At 34.9% G+C, this 9,403-nt stretch overlaps 1 long non-coding RNA gene across 1 annotated transcript; it reads right to left on the reverse strand.

Annotated features, from left to right (window-relative positions):
• Positions 1 to 5,268: 5,268 nt before the first annotated feature.
• On the reverse strand, positions 5,269 to 9,393 carry LOC141381209 (uncharacterized). The gene is made up of 2 exons (XR_015480886.1): positions 9,347 to 9,393; positions 5,269 to 8,457 (listed from the first exon to the last, which is right to left on the reverse strand). It is a non-coding gene; the product is annotated as an uncharacterized LOC141381209 (long non-coding RNA).
• Positions 9,394 to 9,403: the final 10 nt, after the last annotated feature.

A 9,403-nucleotide genomic window follows, 5' to 3' on the forward strand; every position in this document is an offset into this window, starting at 1 on the left:
AAAAATTTGAAAACATTTTAGATCTACTTGTTGATTACTGTGTGTAACACACACACACATGCCTTTAAATGTCACTTTAAGCTGTATAGAAGTGTCTTGAAAAATATCAAGTAAAATATTAATTACTTTCATCATAGCGAAGATAAAATAAATCAGTTATTAGAAATGAGTTATTAAAACTATTATGTTAAGAAATGTGTTGAAAAAATCTTCTCTCCGTTAAGGAAAGACACAGGAACAGTTTCTTTCCTCAGGCCATCTACCTCATTTACAGTTAAATATCCCCCAACTTTACAATAAATATGTGCAATACTTTCTCATACGCACTTGAACAAAGCACCTTATATCAATATACACAGCAATATTTTCTACATTCACATTTGTACACATCACCTTATAACCTGTATATTTATATCAAATCTGTACGTACATCTCAACATCCAGATTTCTTGAATAACTGCATCTCTGTTTAATGTTTGTCATCTTTTTTTTCATATTTATTTTGTGTTGTATATAAAACTATATAAAAGTCATTTTAAGGACAAAATATTTGCCCCTTTCAGCTATATTTTTTCCCCCGATAGTCTACAGAACAAACCATTGTTATACAATAACTTGTCTAATTACTCTAACCCATGGGTTTTTAAATTGTGGGTTGGGACCCACTAGTGGGTCGCACAGTGAACAAAGGTGGGTCGCGCAACGTTACATAGCTGCAGCTATATTTACGTTGCGGTGAATCAAAACCAGTACGATAATGACTCTTTAGAGATGATTCTGTTTTTCAAATGAATTATTAAGGTTAAAACACATGAACTCAAACAATCTGAATCAGCATTCATTGAATGACTGAGCAGCGCTGACCCGTGGCATAGGCAGTATAGGCATATGCAAGGGGCGCTGTACATTCAGGGGGTGCCAGAAATGAGCGAGGTTTAGTTGGTTTTGTTTTCGATATTCCTGACACATTCAGTGATAGACAATAGCTCAGTTATAAACAGTGATGGGCAATAACTCAAAAACCGCTTACCCCAAAAAGATCTAAAGCATGTTTCCTACAAAAAGACAAAGCTGGTTATGTTTCACAGCTGTCTTTTTCTTTTTTTTCCGCTCGACATTACGACCACTGCTCCGTTTGAGGCCTCGCAATCTGCGTTTAGCCGGGAGAGCTCGCGTTGAGAGGAGCTCTGGTTGAGAACTACTTGCAGACAAAACTCTTTGACGATGAGATGAAATTCTCTCTCTCTCTCTCTCTCTCTCTCTCTCTCTCTCTCTCTCTCTCTCTGTCTCTCTCTCTCTCCCCATCCATTCCTGTGGCTTTCCTTCTCACTCAAATGGCCAAGAGAGTAAAAGAGAAAGCGAGAAAGAGGATGAGGGATGAGAGGGAGGGAGTTCCTACATGATAATGCTGGAAAGACCTCAGGTTCTTTTCGCTTCACCCCCACTTGCTGTCGTTTTAGAGGCATTGGGTTCCTCAGCTGAGCATGTTGCTTCCTGCACACTTTGACATGCTTAAAAATTTGCATTTAACAGCAAAGTAGGCTACATGTACAGTAGTCTATTTGATTAGACCTTCTTAAAAAAAACAGTAATGGTGCTTGATTCATTTGCTTAATGACACTGAACCTAATAATCTCTTTGTTTTAAATAACCTATACCTTTAATAAAATTGTTTAAATAGTTGGTGCATAAATTTGTGCACAGCAGATAAGAATATAGTCTTGATATAAATATTTATTTAGCTTATCTTCATTTTTAAAATGCACAACTGCAATTCTCAGATCTGAGAGAATTTAAACGAAGCAAAATTAAAGTTATATTCTTAAGCATCAGGCAAAAAAAGGCATCAATTCACATAAATTGAGGGCAAAGTATACTGCTTGTTTAAAGTTTGGGTCTCTTACATTCTTTCAACTGTTCAGTATTGTGTGCGTCTGTGGAGGTTAGAACTTAACACAGGGTGCTTCTCAATTCCTTGATTTTTAAATGCATTTTAGAAAGACACTTTACAGTCACTGGTCACTTTTACATGGGCTATGAAATATTTATTCAGATTTTTCTGCTTGTCTCAAATCGATGAAACACAATCCTAACTTCCTCATCTGTTACATTTGAGTGCTTGAATGGTCAGATATATTTCACGCATTTCAGTGTTTCTTTACATACATTAAATTTGTCCCGTTTTTTTTTTTTCAAACCTGTCAAACTGTCAAAATTTACAAATTACAACCATCAATTTAATTCATCGCAACAGTAGTTTATCCAAAATCATGTGGTCTTAATCATATTTAAAACCAGGAACGCACAGTATACTTTGCTACTAACCTTCAAAACACTTGGTTTTTAGCATTTTAACTGCAGGTTTTTAATTATTTTAAATATAATAAACGTGCTTAGCATAATTCACGACACCCCATTTTTAAAATTAATATCTGTCAATTTCTCAGTAAATATTTTAATAATTCATTTCTAATAACTGATTTATTTTATCTTCGCTATGATGACAGTAAATAATACTTTGCTAGATTTTTTTCAAGACACTTTTATACAGCTAAAAGTGACATTTAAAGGCTTAACTAGGTTAATTAGGTTAACTAGACAGATTCCCAAACTTTTTTATTCCAGGACCCACCTAGGCAAGTAATTCAATCTCAAGACCCACCATAATATTTTAATATGGAAAATGGGTAAAAAAAAAAATTATCCATTCAAATAGCAGTCAAAAATATATGGTGTGTGGCTTTTTGAATTTTGTGATTTGATATGCACAAAATGAGGCTTGAAGTGCTTTTTGTGGGATGCTGGCTGTTACTGTGAACATTTTTTGTTGACAAAGATACTCTTTTTTTTCAGAAGAGAATATGATCAGCCTTTGTTGACATATTCAGAATGTTTTGTTTTCAGGTGTCGTTTTTAGACTGATCATATTTCTGTGTTTGGTTTGGTTTGATCTGAAGACGTATCACAAGTCTGCAATACCTTTAGTTTTAAAAACTTTTCCATTTAGCAAACACTTTGTGGCTGCTGTCATGAGTGCCGCACGCTACTGATGTAGACACGTGACAGTTCAAAACAAATGAATCTGATTCAGTCACAGGCCCAGCCCCAAGAAATTTATCCCCCTAGGCAAGATTTCAGGTGGTGCCCCGTCACATCGCAGTAAATTCCACTGCTAGTGTATAGTCATAAGAAACTAAATAGCTTTTAATAGACTTCTACAAACTGGGAAAACGTCAGATAAATATGCCATTAACGCTATTGCTGAATAAATCTAATATTTACACATTTGCTTGAAGAAGGAATGATGGGGTAGTTGCATTACTATTACTATTTTCCATAACATATATGCCCTTCCAAAACATTAGCTGAAGTTAAAACTAACAGATAGCACTCTAGCTATTTATTGAAGTAACAGACTTAAGTAAGCGTTATCTTACATTTCTTTACGTTTAAAGATCATTTAATTTCTATTATTTATAGGGGACTTTTATTTTGAAAAGAAATCCGTTTTTGAGAGCAAAAAATAAATGAGAGACGTTTCACAACAGTTTAACAAGAGCTCGTACTGAAAAGGACTGTTTACAAGTTTATTCAGCAACCCCCCGAAAAGACATAAAGTTTGTGTTATCACATACTGTGAGAAATACATATTTTGTGAAAATATCTAAGAATGCTAATGTTTTTGTATTGGTTTGCTCAGCTCTTACGGTGATTTCAAGAGAAAAGGGTAACGCTTTCTTTTACAACCCGCAAAGTACCGCGTAAGTACAGTGAAATTACAGTGTACTTTTCTGTACGTACTGTGTAAGTATAATGAACGTATGTGTAGGTATGAGGGAACAAACCGTAATGCTTGGGTAAAAAGGGGGTAACAACCAGATGTTCATCACGAAAATGACCGCGTAAGTACAGTGAAATAACGGTGTACTTTTCTGTACCTATAGTGTAAGTATAAATAACGTTTACGTAAGTATAAGGGAACAAACTGTAATGCTCGGGTAATAAGGGGATAACAACCAGATATTTAGCATAAAAGGTACCGCGTAAGTACAGTGAAATAACGTTGTACTTTTCTTTAAATTGCAAAAGAACAAACCATAATGTTTGCGTAAAAGGGGAGTAACAATAAGATATCCATCACGCAAAGAAGTATATTAAGTTTACGATGTACATTTCTTCAAGTATTGTATACATATAAAGAATTATGCAAGGATGGTGACAACCTATTGCTATCTGCAAATGTACTGTACATGCACCTGCGTGAGTACATTAGTTCTCTTATTCAGTGCTTGGGTTTTATATGGGGTGTTTAATGAATAAAAGGTTTACAACCTGTGAAATTATGAACCCTTATTGTATACTGTATGTATTTTAAATCTGCAATTCAATATAAAATATATTTCCATACACTACTTACCTTATGTTTACTCGTCGATCTCACCAAAGCCATCAATGTCTCCATAACTCACTATCAACAAATAACTTTGCATGACATAGGCCTACCGTCAGGGTTCAATGCAGATTAAAACAGGCTCGCATCTTTACTGCTGTTGCACAGGGGGGCTAACTGTTGCATTTCAGTAAATGTATAGCTGATGCTTTATAGAAAAATCTAGTAATTTGGTCTTCAATCAATAAAAACTGCTGCTGTAGTTTACTCTGTTCTTAGTGTTCAAGTATACACTAGTATGTTAAAGTTCAGCTTCTTCCCTCTTTGTTCCCTGTAGTTAAAGGGTAAATACAGTATTTGTTCCCTCCTTGTTCCCTGTACTTACAGGGTAAATACCACATTTGAGGGTTGTAAATTAAAGTGAAGCTTTGTTCCTCTCTTGTTACCTCCTTGTTCCCTGTACTTACAGGGTAAATACCACATTTGAGGGTTGTAAATTAAAGTGAAGCTTTGTTCCTCTCTTGTTACCTCCTTGTTCCCTGTACTTACAGGGTAAATACCACATTTGAGGGTTGTAAATTAAAGTGAAGCTTTGTTCCTCTCTTGTTACCTCCTTGTTCCCTGTACTTACAGGGTAAATACCACATTTGAGGGTTGTAAATTAAAGTGAAGCTTTGTTCCTCTCTTGTTACCTCCTTGTTACCTGTACTTACAGGGTAAATACCACATTTGAGGGTTGTAAATTAAAGTGAAGCTTTGTTCCTCTCTTGTTACCTGTAGTTAAAGGGTAAATACAACATTTGTTCCCCCCTTGTTCCCTTTAGTTTACAATGTAAAATCTTGAAGGCAGTGAAATAAATATACAAACACACAATATATTTCTTCTTTACTTTGTAACCTTTATTTTAATAAATAAGCATTTTAAAAGACTTCATATTAATCAAACATTGTCTTGTCTATCATTGCCTATACTCATTCATTTTCTCTTTGGCTTTGTTAATCTGGGGTCGCCACAGTGGAATAAACCACCATCTTATCCAGCATATGTTTTACGCAGTGGATGCCCTTCCAGCTGCAACCCATCTCTGGGAAACATCCATACACACTCACTCACACGCATTCACTACGGACAATTTAGTCTACCCCAGTGGTTCTCAAACTTTTTTCACCAAGTACCACCTTAGAAAAAAATTGTCTCTCCAAGTACCACCTTACGATGCTATTTTTTAACCAGTATTAAAAAATAGCGTCGTAGGCCTAATTAAGCAGCTACAGGTGTGCACAGTTTAAAAATGATGCAAATTAATTCCTATTATTAAGAATATGTATTATTGTCAATCACTTTAAACATTTGAAATAGTCTGAACATTAACTGTGCTTGCAGATAAAAAAAAAAGTTTTAGTTAAAATATGCTTTTAAAAGTTCATTAAAAATGAAAAAAAGTAAAAAGATAAAAAGTAAAAGGAAAACTGCTGTACTTAAATCTAAAGTATTCATAGTAGCCTATTCATCAAAAGCTGGACATGTTGCTTGGACCTTATGAATATAGGCTATATGTCATATTCCTACACTTTCAGACAAATCTTGAAATATATGGTCAATGTACATATGACAGGGTTCATACAGGCACAGCCTTATGAAAATCAAGGAATTTTAAGCACTTTTTCCAGCACCTATTTTTTTTTCAAGACTGACATGCTATGTACTGAAGACCTGAAATGTATTCTCAGCAACCCATAAAACATTGCATATGAATAGATACAAATAAAAACACTTAATAATAATATTTATGAATCATATATTAATAATATAATAAACCTGCATTAAATGCTTGTGAAATCTTTCTCAAGTACTATTACACTGCTAAAATAACAAAAATGTTAGTAAATAATACTAATATTAGGTAAAAGTACAAAGTACTCTTTTAAAAAGTACTAGTTGGTTACTTTTGAAAAAAAATAATCAGATTTTCATTATGAAATCACTTTTTTTAAACCTGATTGAATGGTTTAATTGCTTAAATCCAAAGCTACATGTATAGGAATTTGTACTAACAAAGGAAGTATGGTCGATTTTTCCTTTCATGACAATTAATCTTTTTCAATAGCACTGGTAAAACTACCACATAATCTTTAAGGCCATAGAGACACTTTTTGCCCATTTTTATAAACGATATTTTCAAGCTTTGAAAGGTTAAATTAAAGTATATGGTAAAAAGATTTAATTTGGCCTTTTATTTACATATTTTACACTATTTTTCTTTACAATATGACAAATTTGTTTCTTAAATAGCTGTACATGTAGATTTTATTTTACACTTGATCTTAATCTAAAATAGAACTTTAAAAAAATACAAGTACACTGTCAGTAAAAAAATAAAACAAATGGCTTCATTTTACTTGAGGTATTTGAAATATGACAACAATACATTTATCAAAACAGTGCTTTAAGCCTCAGAGCCTTATTGTTAATTTTGATAAATAAACAATAAGAAACAAAGAATTGCTTTGACCTGTAATGCTTTAGGACAGATCAGAATACAGCTAAATGTGTAAATTACACAAATACCTCATCCAGAAACATTTCCAGCATAATTCTTTTGTCGTAAAGAAATAAAAAAAATTTCACCTTTGCTAAAAGTAAGTTTCACTTCACAACACAGCCAAATAAGAAGACCATTAGCATTGTCATCGATCATGCATCAATCTAATTCTAAATATTTGATAACTTTTAATACTTTTGACTAAATTTAGTCAAGGAGCAAAGATAAATAATGTTTGCTTTAATAGTGGAGAGATCGCGATTGTATTCAATCTGAGCACACAGGCGATCATGAGAGGTCTTGCAGTTCATTTGAAAAAAGCATATTTAAGAGCTCGCATATCTGTTTTAGCGATTTGCGTACATGAATGCGCTCTCGTGTTAAAATAAAGCACTCGCCGCATTTGCAGAAATGAATAATTGCGCAATACCTCAATTCCCGCGCCGCCATTCAGAATGTGTTTGGAGGAGTGACAGGTCAGACTGGCTGTCGGAGAGCGAAACGTGTATGTAGATCATCAAAAAGGCAGGACATATGTCCGCGGTTTAATTACTCTGTTGAACATATCTACAGTGAAAAACATCCGAGAAGCATTATTCCAACAAAACATTTGTTTTTAAGTTGTTTTTTCTGTCTCTGCAACACAGAAAGCATTTGTCCCGCCCTTACGTTTCACGCAACTAGACAAGGTCGACTGTGATTGGCTACTTTTCATGTCAGTCAAATCACGCTTCAGAATCAATTCTTAAACTTTGGAAACTGATTTTCAGCAGCTTATAACACAATGCACTAAAATAAACATTCTAAGCACAGCGTTGTGATCGTACGCTTCACTAAACAGCCAATGCTGATCACATCAATGTTATATTACGCATTAAAGGATTAAGTGTTAATTGTTTCTTTCATTATTCAGCGGTTCCTCCGCGTACCACTAGGAGGAAGCCCGCGTACCACTAATGGTACGCGTACCACAGTTTGAGAACCACTGGTCTACCCAATTCACCTGTACCGCATGTCTTTGGACTGTGAGGGAAACCGGAGCACCCGGAGGAAACCCACGCGAACGCAGGGAGAACTCCATGCAGAAACCTTCTTGATGTGAGGAAACAGCACTACCTACTGTGCCACCGTGTTGCCACCCAGCTGCAACCCATCACTGGGAAACATCCATACATACTCATTCACACACATACACTACGGACAATTTTACCTTACCCAATGTCACCACATATTTTTGGACTTGTGGGAGCACCCGGAGGAAACCCATGCTAACATGGGGAGAACATGCACAAATGCCACAGAAATGTCAACTGACCCAGCCGAGGCTCGAACCAGCGACCTTCTTGCTGTGAGGCGATTGTGCTACCCACTGCGCCTGCCTATACTCAAACAGCAAAATAACACATTATTTCCTTCCCCCTTTTTTTCTGGCATCTCTTGCTTGGCTTCCTCTTCTGCTCTTCTCAGCTTCCACTGAGGACTCTGATGGTGAGTGGCTGATGAAATCCCATGGGTCTTGCTGCTCTGCATTTATATAAAATATATAAACAGACAGAAAGGCTTTTAGTAAGCTATAGACATGTTTATTTTCCTGTTTAATGTGTGTGTAGTGGTTGTCCAACAATTTCACACACTAAACATTTACAGATACCATACAGACACTATACATTACTATCAAACAAAAGTACTATCATTAGATCATATGGGAGATTGTGATCATTTATAGTGATAATAATTAAAGCGCAGAGGGAAAAGGCTTAAGTATATGTGCAGGCAGTATAGACTTTGAAGTAAAGATTATTTGCAGTTCAGTGTACATATTTAAATTCTGTGTCACTCATTAAATGGTAAGTAAATGTAACGTTTGGGTTAACTACCCCTAAGGTTAGTTTTTGATTAAAGTACATGTCTTAACCCATCATTAGTCCTAAATAAAGTGAAAGATAACATAATATGGTTGATGTACTGTTATGGACCCTTTTTACATTTCAGCACAGTGAATGGGAAAGTACAACACATTTTTTTTACAATCTTCTTTGCTCAAATAAAATGAAAACTTTACGATGGTGTTGTCTCGACAATTAGAAAAATAAAAATATAGTGTGAAACTGATAACGCCAGCAAGAAGAGAGAATAACTTCTAATTTACTCATGACCATAGACACTGTTTGAAACACCTCGCACATGTAATCATATTATATAATGCATACGTAGATACAAATAAATGTTATTTTATAAAAAAAATCATATAACAAACTCAAGGATTTTAGATCCTGATGATCGTTAAACGCGTCATAACAGTGTTGTGAAAAGGGTGTAATTGTTAAAAATAGGTACAAACATCAGATATAAACAAAAACCTAAACAAACACTTCTATGTACATAACTTCATAAAAATACTTGTTTTATTTACCTCGCGCTGCCGTCCTTGTACTGCCGTGAACAGGAAATTCTGGGAATGGAGGACGGA

This window comes from Danio rerio, chromosome 3, assembly GCF_052040795.2.
Source record: "Danio rerio strain M-AB ecotype USA chromosome 3, GRCz13ab, whole genome shotgun sequence".
In the NCBI taxonomy this organism is placed as follows: domain Eukaryota; kingdom Metazoa; phylum Chordata; class Actinopteri; order Cypriniformes; family Danionidae; genus Danio; species Danio rerio.